The sequence below is a fragment of the Nicotiana tabacum genome, chromosome 21 (genome assembly GCF_000715075.1).
Source record: "Nicotiana tabacum cultivar K326 chromosome 21, ASM71507v2, whole genome shotgun sequence".
Lineage (NCBI taxonomy): Eukaryota > Viridiplantae > Streptophyta > Magnoliopsida > Solanales > Solanaceae > Nicotiana > Nicotiana tabacum.
The window spans coordinates 12,752,679-12,763,325 of NC_134100.1; positions in this window are offsets into that span (position 1 = coordinate 12,752,679).

A 10,647-nucleotide genomic window follows, 5' to 3' on the forward strand; every position below is an offset into this window, starting at 1 on the left:
CCAATAGCCTATATGCGTCTATAATCCCTATCTTATCTTTGTCCAATTGGAAAAAAGTTAAAATATCATATCATATACATTATAGAGCAAAAGTTGTCTAAATAAAGCGCAGATTTCGGCTTAAGATTTCCTTTTAAAAATGGGAATTGGGAATTGACAACTCTAGTACAAAACAATCTACACTTTGGGTGTGTTTGGTACGAAGGAAAATATTTTCATGGAAAATGAGTAGTTTTATCACTTATTTTTCCTTATTTGGTTGATGAGTGAATTTTTTCTAATTTCTTTTTTTTTTAATATTTGGTTAGTGAGTAGAAAATATTTTTTTATGCTACTCTCCTCACCTCCCCCTCCCCCCCCCAAGTCCCCATGTTTTCATGTTTTCAAGACTCTATTTTCTTCACGTATTTAATTATTCTTCTAAAAATTCACTAAAAACCTAAAGAAACTAATGTGCTACTTTATTTTTTTACGCAAAAATAACGTTGAAATTTGTGCTTTATAACTAAAAAGAAAATATTCTTTTTTGGGTTGAAAAAGAAAGTACTTTTTCTTAACATGAAAAATAAGGTACTCATTTTATTGAAATGAAAGAAAATATTTTTGCTACATCATGAAAAGAAAATACTTTTTTCGTTAAAATAAAAAAAACTTTTTTATATCATGAAAACAAAATACTCATTTGTCAAAATGAAAAAAAAAATCTATCTAGCTATGACATGAAAAGAATGCACTATTAATAATATTTTTATTTAGGGTGGGGGTTGAGGGGGTGGGGGGGGGTTGGGGTTGGGTTGGGTGGGTGGGGGTGGGTTGGTTTGTGGGGATGGGAAATAGGGCGGGGAAGGTTGAGAAGAAGTTTTGGAAAACATTTTCCCTTCTCTTGATCGAGAAAATATTTTCCTCAAATTGGAGGAAAATAAGTTCATGGGGAAAATGTTTTCCAAAACATTTAACCCAACCAAACATGAGAAAATTAAAAAATATTTTCCGAAAAATATTTTCCTACCAAACACACCCTTTGTATTCAAATTGTAATTGGTTAGGGGAGATAATATCCTCTTGTTTTTAAAGTTTTTTACACAAATGGACGTTGAATTCATTGTTTACTTTTCCTAAATGGTATATATAGATTATACACTAATTATGCATATTATACATGAGTTATGCGTATATTATATATTTATCGAATTATTTTTAGTTTAAGCGATTATATTATAAGTTGCTACTTAAATCTTGATTTTTTTAGTGAAATTTTCATAAAGCACTATCTTTTAGTAGTAATTAGCCATCTATAGATACCATTTGGTATATTACGGATTATAGATACGTTTTCTGTGGTTATAAGCTGTGTTTGATGTATTTAAGTTATTGTATTCATGAATACAGTAGCAAAAATAGGCGTGAATCAGGGAAGTCCAGCTAATTAATTGTTGTATTCGAGTGTATTCATGGAGTGAAACATGTGATTACAGCTGGACAAATTATTATATTCGACTGTATTCACAACGTGAAATAGGGGATTACACTATATTTAAAACGGAAAGTAAATCAATTAACATAATAGACTCCTAATATAACTCAACAAACTCAATTATAACACACAAATTTTGTATTTTCAGTTATAAAAAAGATTCTCAACCGAAAAATACCCCAAAAACATAGCAATCTTCAGAGAAATTATATAATACATCTGAATACATAAATTATATTAATTAAAAAAGTATTAATACATTCATGGCATATAGCGAGAGAGTGAATACAATGAAATACTTAGAATACAGCGGGATACATTGAAATACAATGAAAAAAAGACAGTGAATATAATGAAATACATGGAATACAACGAGATACATTGAATTACAATGAAAAAAATGACAATGAATACAAGGAAATACATGAAAACACATTGAAATATATTAATAGAAAATCAAGTTGCTCAGCTCCAAACTGCATCGTCTTTGTTCAAGAACAAACCCTAATTTCTGGCGAATTTGTTGGAGGTACGCCGGAGGTAAAGAACTCCGACGCGGGAAGAAAGCTATCCCGCGAGAAGGCATAGCCGAGAGGAGGGAAATTAACAGCAGCGTCTATACAACAACTAGGCCGGCATCTTCTCTTCTTCCAAAACCAAATACAAACACAAATTATCTTCCAAAATAAAAATTAAGCCAAACCTAGAACATTTTCTAATCCGAATGCTATAGAGCCACTTTAATGGAAGAAATTGCTAGATGAATTGTACTAACATTATCACTAAAAACAGCTAATTTGGGTACTTCATTATCTGCATTACTGCATCAATTCGGTGCAAGCATTGATCGGAATGAAAAGAAAATAGTGTGGGTGAGAGGAATTTTGAGATTGAGCATCGTGTTTTCAGTTAATGAGGGAAGAGATTGGGATGTATCAAAGTAGAGAGAGAAAGAAAATAGTGTAACTGAATAGCGTATTTAGTGGCTTAGGACTAGGAGACAACCAAAATTAAATATTTTGCTATAAACCTTAAAAGGTATCTATAGAATATAATTTTTTTAAATGGTATTTATTTAAAATAAATAAGGTGTTAACATTTGCTATAGTTGCTTATAAATGAACTGGCCTATTCCTTCAACATGTGACAATTTCTCCTCCCAAGCTCATGCACCATGGTCCTGTTTTTACTTTATCTTTACTTTTTTGCTTTACCTTAATAGGAAAATGACATTATATAGTTATTCTTAAAATAATAATTAAAAAAAAAAATCTTTTTTTGTATATATATTTTGTATGTTATATACAATATTATAAAAAAATTATACACTTTTTCAGCTATCGAATACAAATAATTTCGGACGCGGGCTAAAAATTAAAAAAATCTTACTTAATTGTAGTGCACTTTTTTTTTTTTTTTAATTAGTAGTAGTATATTAGACTTTCAAGTTTCCCCCATGAACTTTGTTCTCACTTTGGCACAGCTATAAGAAAACTTGTCTCCACTAAAAGAAAAGGTCTACCGATACTAATAGTCTGTTTAGCCAAGCTTTTAAAATTAATTTATTTAGTTTTTTTCTCAAAATTGCTTTTAAGAAAAACTATTTTTGAAAAGAAAATACTTTTGACCAAAAAAAAATCAGTCAAATAGACTATAAATATCTCTGTAATATATGTGACAATGCATGTATATCAATTAAAAAGAGCAAACAATAAATTTAATCGACTATTTGTATAACAATCCGAAAAGAAAAAGATAACGAGGACTGGTGTGATTAATTAATTAGTCAACTTCAGTTTCCTTTTCTCTAAGGTGGAGGAAGCTCATTTCACAATCAAAGAGTCATGCAAAGAAAAAACTTTAAAAACATGGACTCCAATTCTTTCACTTTTTCTATTTGGAATTTTACAACTTTATCAACTACATTTTGATTGATCCTATTTTGTAAATTATAATTTTATAGTAGTCCAAAACTGGAACTGAAATCCATTCAGCAAAAAAAAAAAAAAAAGGTCGTTCTTTAGCGAGAAATAATGAAGGATAGAATTCTCAATGTCTAAAATTAAACAAAGTTGACATACGTCTATAAATAAATTCCTGCACATGGAACCAAGCCAAAAAGCAAATTCCATTACTTACATTGCTTATAGTGCTCCATGTGATTTGCTTCTCTACCGCAACACAAAAGGAGATTCTAATCTGCTTTTAATTTATAAAACAATGCAAATAGGCGTCTATTATATTGATTTTACCCAGTATATTTCCATTTTGAGAACATTTAACGCCAACCTTACCTAATAGGTAATGTATAGGTCCAAATTTGGAAGACCACATCTAATGACGAATATGATAAGAGACGAGATCTTCACGATACGATGTCCTGTGGCCGTCGAAGACGGCGACGATCGACAATGGTTAAAGGACGCATGACCTTTGCAGTAGCATAGACCCAACAGGAGGTAGTGGGAATATACTTTCGAATATTCTCTATGATATGTCTTTTAGGGTTCAGGAGGGGATTGTCCGTTATATATAGTGAGTAAAAACCATTGTAAAACACACGAACTTAGGGCTAAGAACGCCTATTGTAGTATCTTTCTACATTCAAGGCTGGCATATTTGACGCTTAATCATTCAGTCTCATGAGATCAAGAAATACTATCCACTTTGTTCGTCCCTGTATATTTTATTCTAGAGTTTATTATACTTAGCTGAGATTTGCCTCTTCATCTTCTTTAATTAATTTAATCAAAAAGATCTCAATATCTTTTGGGTCAAACAATTTGGCGCCGTCTATGGGGATTTCTTTAGCTAAGATTATAGTTTCATCTAGACTCTTGAAAGGGATAACCACTTCTTCCGAGCTTGGTACAAACCAACAATTATAGGGAAAGGGGATGCAAGGCAAAAGCCATAGTAGGCGTCACAACCAACCTCCTAGATACCATCAACGAAGATAGTAGAGAGGATAGCGAAAATGAAACACCAAACACCACACCCGGGGGAGACACTTCACGTCCCCTGCACGAAAGCGTGACTGCTTCACGCGAAAGGGAAGCCTCCACATCTGCAATAGGAGAGGCACCACCGATAGTAAGAAGATTGCTGAAAGAATGACTAACAAGTGCTCTGAACACCATGCTTGATAAACCCGCCCAAAGGGATGATAGGAATGTGGCACATGCAGATGTCAAGATAAACGAGGGTGAGCAAGACGCCCTCCGTACAGGTAACACTTATGTTGCTAATGATGCAGGCAACGATATGCTTGCAGCCGTTTTCAAGAAAATGGAGGAGATGAAAAATGAGAATAAGGCCCTCCGTGACCAAATGAAAGAACAACTATTGTAATATCTTTCTACATTCAAGGTTGGCATATGTGACGCTTAATCATTCAGTCTCATGAGATCACGAAATACTATCCATCTTGTTCATCCCTTGTATCTTTTATTCTAGAGTTTATTATACTTAGCCGAGATTTGCCTCTTCATCTTCTTTAATTGATTTAATAAAAAAGATCTCAATATCTTTTGGGTCAAACAATTTGGCGGCGTCTGTTGGCGTGTGCGCGATCTTGGGCGATGCGATAACATTCTTTTGCGGTGCATTGCTCCCCTCGAATGCTGAATATTCCCTATGGGGTAGGAAACTTGATCACTTGATAGAGACTGGAAGGGACCGCTTGCATGGCGTGTATCCACGGGCGCACTATTGGCATTGTAAGCTGTGTCCTAGTTCATGACATGAAATGTCATTTCCAGGGTGACTCCTCCGGCTAGGATGGGTAGCACTATCTCTTCGGAAGTTCGTTCAACTGCATTATTAAAACCTATTAGCGTTATACAACATGGTATTATTTTATCTTCGAGTCTCATCTGCACGAGGACTTGAGGATGGATAATACACGTGCCACTCCTGTCGTCTACCATTATTCTTTTTACATCAGTATCTGTGATACGTAAAGTGATAACAAGAGCATCATAATGAGGGAAAGACAAACCGTTGGCATCTGACTTATTGAAGATGATACTGTTTTCGAGGTCATCATACCATTCATGGGTGATTGATCGTTTGAGTTTATGTGTGGTGGTGAACTTGACATAATTGATCGCTGCGCCATCGGCCCCACCGATGATCATCTGTATAGTGCGAGCGGGAGAAGGCGGTTTTGGAGGTCCTTGGGGCTATTCGCGTCCGCGGGCAAAGTTTGTCCATCCTCGATCGCTCAACAGCTCCTTCAGGTGACCCTAGTTTAGCATTCGTACTACTTCCTGTCGTAGTCCTATTCAATCTTCGGTTTTGTGACCCCTTTCTTGGTGAAATTAGCAGAAAGCGCTTGACTTTCGAGTGCTGGGGTCTGACCTCATCTTTTGCGGCCATTACACCTTTGGACTGAGTTTTTCTAGGGCGTACACTATTTCTGAAGGAGACACACAAAAATTGTGAGCGGATAGGAGTGGAGGCATACCTTTCTTGTGTTGATATGGTGTCGTATGTCGAGGAGGAGCATCCGTACACCATGGTGGAGGCAGGGCAGACGTCCTGACGTAGGGTTAATGCCTTTCCTGACCGGGGAGGGACCCCAACTGATCTCTTTGACCGTCGTTGCGACGATCTTTCCTTGCTTTGGTTTGAAGCGACGTCAACCATTGGGTTGGGCCGTTTAGATCGTCTGCATTGGCTCGTACCTCAGCGCAGTAGGCGTTATGGATTTCTTCCCAAGTAGTTGGAGGGTATTTCATGAGCCTGCTTAGCAATTTTTGGTCGCTCTTGACCCGTTTCTGTTTAATCTATTCGAGAAGGTTGCTACCGCCATTCCTTCTGGTACATTCAACAAGCTCATTCTCACCCTGTTGAGCCGAGCTAAGAAGTCCCTGAGTCACTTGCCGTGCATCTGTCTGACGGCAAATATATCATTTACCCTTGCCTCTGCCTTTTTGGCTCCTGCATGGGCGGTGACGAATTTGTCTGCTATTTCCTCGAATGTTGCTATCGAGCATGCTGGTAGTTGAGAGTACCACGTCAAAGCTCGCCTGTTAAGGTTTCGCCGAACTTTTTCAATAGCACTGATGGTACCTGCTCTTTTGAGAAGTCGTTACCTTTTACGGCTGTAACGTAGTGGATGATGTGGTCTTCTAGATCGGTAGTACCATCATATATCTTCAAGTAGGGCGACATTTTGAAGGTCTTTAGAATGGTGTAGGGGGCTGCGTCTTCACTCTATGATTGCTCGATGAATCGACCAACATCACGTTTTGGTAGCAACTTTGGAGCACTTGCATTCCGTCACCTCTCTCTTGGCCATTTATAAAATGGGGGATGGATATCGTCGGGCCCCTCACAGCAGGGCGAGGTAAGATACGCTTCCTTTTGGTTTTAATTGACTATTTTTCCAAATGGGTGGAAACAGGTGCATTCGCTCAAATACGTGAACAAGAAGTCATCACGTTCATCTGGAAAAACATCATATGCCGCTTCGACATCCCCAAAGAAATCAGTTGCGATAACGGACCGTAGTTTGTCGGGAAAAAGATGACTGAGTTCTTCGAAAAATGGCATATCAAGCAGATACTCTCTACGCCATATCATCTTGTCGGCAACGGTCAAGCGAAATCCTCTAATAAAATAATATTAAACATATTAAAGAAAAAGCTTGAAGATGCCAAAAGGCTATGGCCGGAACTGCTACTGGAGGTGCTATGGGCCTACCGCACAACGCCGAAAACTAGCACAAGTGAGACGCCATATTCACTGGTCTACGGCACCGATGCAGTCATACCCGTTGAGGTTAGGGAACCTATCCTGAGATACTCCAATGAGAGTGGATTAAGCAACGACGAAAGCAGGTTACAAGACCTGGATGAGGTCGAAGAACGAAGGGATATAGCACACATAAGAATGGTGGCCCAAAAACAACAAGCAGAAAGGTACTATAACAAGAAGGACAAAGTACGACCACTCAGAGTCGGGGACTACGTACTAAAGGCCAAAACACAAGCAGCGAAGGACCCGAATGAAGGGAAACTGGGAACAAATTGGGATGGGTCGTACAAAATCACAACAATAACAAGTAAAGGAGCATTCCAACTAGAAATAATGGAAGGAAAACTATTACAAAATAACTGGAATGTCGCCCACCTCAAGTACTTCCACTTCTGAAAAAAGACACCGCCCAAGTCGTACTCTTTTTCACTTGCCAGGTTTTGTACCAATCGGGTTTTCTTGGGGATGTTATTAATGAGGCGACAAGGGGGACATTTCGAGGTTCGAAGTATTGTTCATTGCCCCGCCTACCGATTACATCTCCCGACCGAGCAATGAAGGGACTAGCTATAATCTCCATTATATGTATGAAATCGACATGTATATCCGACATATGAATAAAATCACTCCATTATGTATACGAAATCAACACGCGTCTCCAATGTATGAATGAAAATGGAATCCACGATATGCCAACAAATAAAATAGAGCGCCACCCCCCGACGAGATATTACTTCAGCGCCAGCTCGAAAGTAACATCCCAATGGCTAAGGACATCGACAAAAAAAAATGAGTTCGATATCACTCGAACCATGACGGGATATTACTTCGGTGCCAGCTTGAAAGTAACATCCCAATGACTAAGGCCATTAACAAAAAACGAGTTTGACATCACTCGAACCACGATGGGATATTACTTCGGCGCTAGCTCAAAAGTAACATCCCAATGGCTAAGGCCATCGAAAAAAAATGAGTTCAACATCACTCGAACCACGATGGGATATTATTTCGGCGCCATCTCGAAAGTAACATCCCAATGGCTAAGGCCATCGACAAAAAGATGAGTTCGATATCACTCAAACCATGACGAGATATTACTTCAGCACTAGCTCGAAAGTAACATCCCAATGGTCAAGGCCATCGTCAGAAAAAATTGTTCAATTTCATTCAAACCACGACGGGGCATTATTCCGGCACCAACTCGGAAGTAATATCCCTACAGCTAAGGTCGTTGCTAATGAAAAGAGTTCAACTAAACTCAATACAATAAGTTTAGTATTTCAACAAAGCGTCGGAGTGACGGAACTGCGAGAGAAGTCATTGTCAAACAAACCAAAGAAAGGAAATGACTCAGAGATGTACGACCAAAACGACCTTCATTTACAACAAATATGTTACAAATATTTGTCTTTACAAATGGCTCAAAGATGCCCTTACAAAAATCATGAAGAAAAAAGTAAGTACAAAACAAATACTACACATCATTTTCGGTGGCATACATATCTTTGTACCAAAAGTTAGAGGCAAGTGTGTTCGCATCATCAAAATTAATATCATCTCCGTCAGATGTGAGATGATCGTACCCGCATGCCTCACGATCTACACGAGCCTTGGCGCGTACATCCCATCAACATGAAGAACCTTTACACATCAAGCTGAGCCTCGACATGAACCCACAACTCATATAAATGTCAAGGAACGACAGGGTCAACTGGAGCATAAGATGTAGAAGGCTGCGACTGTCGTCGTACGTCCTCCGCTTTCAAAGAATCCACTTGCTTGTTCAATGCAGACAGTTCCGCCTCTAACTCTTAAATACGCCCCTCAAGTTCTCCTGTCTTAAGAGCAGATGACTCCATCTCTTTAGTCCGCTCTAACCTACAAACACATAGGGCGTCTTCTGAAACCGCCACCTCAGAAATGGCAGTCACCCTCTCCCTCTCAGCATGGGCCAATCTATCAACATCCACACTCAACTCACCCTTAAGCTCATTGACCTCAACCGTATTCATATCCAGTTCGGTAGTTAAACTAGCTACCTTTTCTTGAAGGTCAGCATTTTTGGCCACTACTCCCCTATTTAGCTCGAGCTCATCTTCCCTGGCTCTGAGGGTTGCCTCAGGCTCACTGCTACGGGAAATGGCCTTCATAAGGTCTTGATCTCGTTCCTTCAACTCCTTGACCTTACGCGCCAGTTGATCCTCCCTCTGCTTGAGCCCTTCAAGGAACAGTTGGAAGTCGCGATCCTGATAGTAGATGTCGACCATCGCACGATGCTTGGTGCGATATTCTTGGTACTTGGAAGACATCTTTTCATAGATGGTCATCCTCCTCCTTTCCCGATGCTCACGCTCGACCTCCATGATGAGGGTATAGCACAAGAAGTAAAGTTAGAACAAATGAGCCAAAAATAGTAACGCATATCCAACGATGAAATAAAAAGAAAGACATTTACCCGTAGAGACATGCCAGAAACACTCCGAGAAAACTCCGCATCACTCATCATTTTAAGTGCCTCGCTCTTAGGGGCAACACACAAAGGGGCAAAAATGGATGCCACCTGATCATAGTCCGACAACAAGTCGTAGTCCCTAGGAAGGACTATGTGTTGATTAGAACCCTCTATTCTAAACCATACGTGAGTATGATGCTCCAAAAACTCGCTAACATCCCCTGGGTCAACGTCAGAGCCTGACCCATTGCCCTCTGGGCTTAAACCCCCGCTGCAGTGGATGATGCGCCACCCTCAGTGGAACGCGCAGACCCCTCTCATTGATAAACCCCTTCTATTTGGGGAGACCTCCCCACCAAGATGGCATCGTCCATAAACATGGGTACCAGTGCCGTCTCCAATGTACCCGTCCTACTCTTGCCGGTATCAACGACCACGCTCTTTCCGAGCTCTATCCACCTCTTTTTTCTCAACGAATATTTTTACCCATTAGAGGACTCATCCACGAGGTGATAGATTGGTAAAGAAGGGATCTCCCCCCTTACAACCATATCCCGAGAGGGGTCCCTCGTGTCACGACCCAAACCGATGGGCCGCGACGAGCACCCGGTACCTTACTCGACCGAGTAGCAATGTGACGTATCTTTCTTATTACATCATCATATACACGTGACATACGGGCCTAATAGGCCAACATAATCATTTATAAACTCAAAACATAGGCCGATAAGGCCGTACAATCTTTTATATACACGACACATGTCTACAAGCCTCTAAGAATACATAAATGCCATAAAGGTCAGAACAGAGTCCCGCCATACCAAACAAATGAGCAACTCCGAAGCAAATGGAGTGTACCAACATCTTCTGCTGAGCTGATAGCCTACTTGGAGGGCTCTCGACCTGTCTATTGGGACCTGCGGGCATGAAACGCAGTGTCCCCAGGCAAAGGGACGTC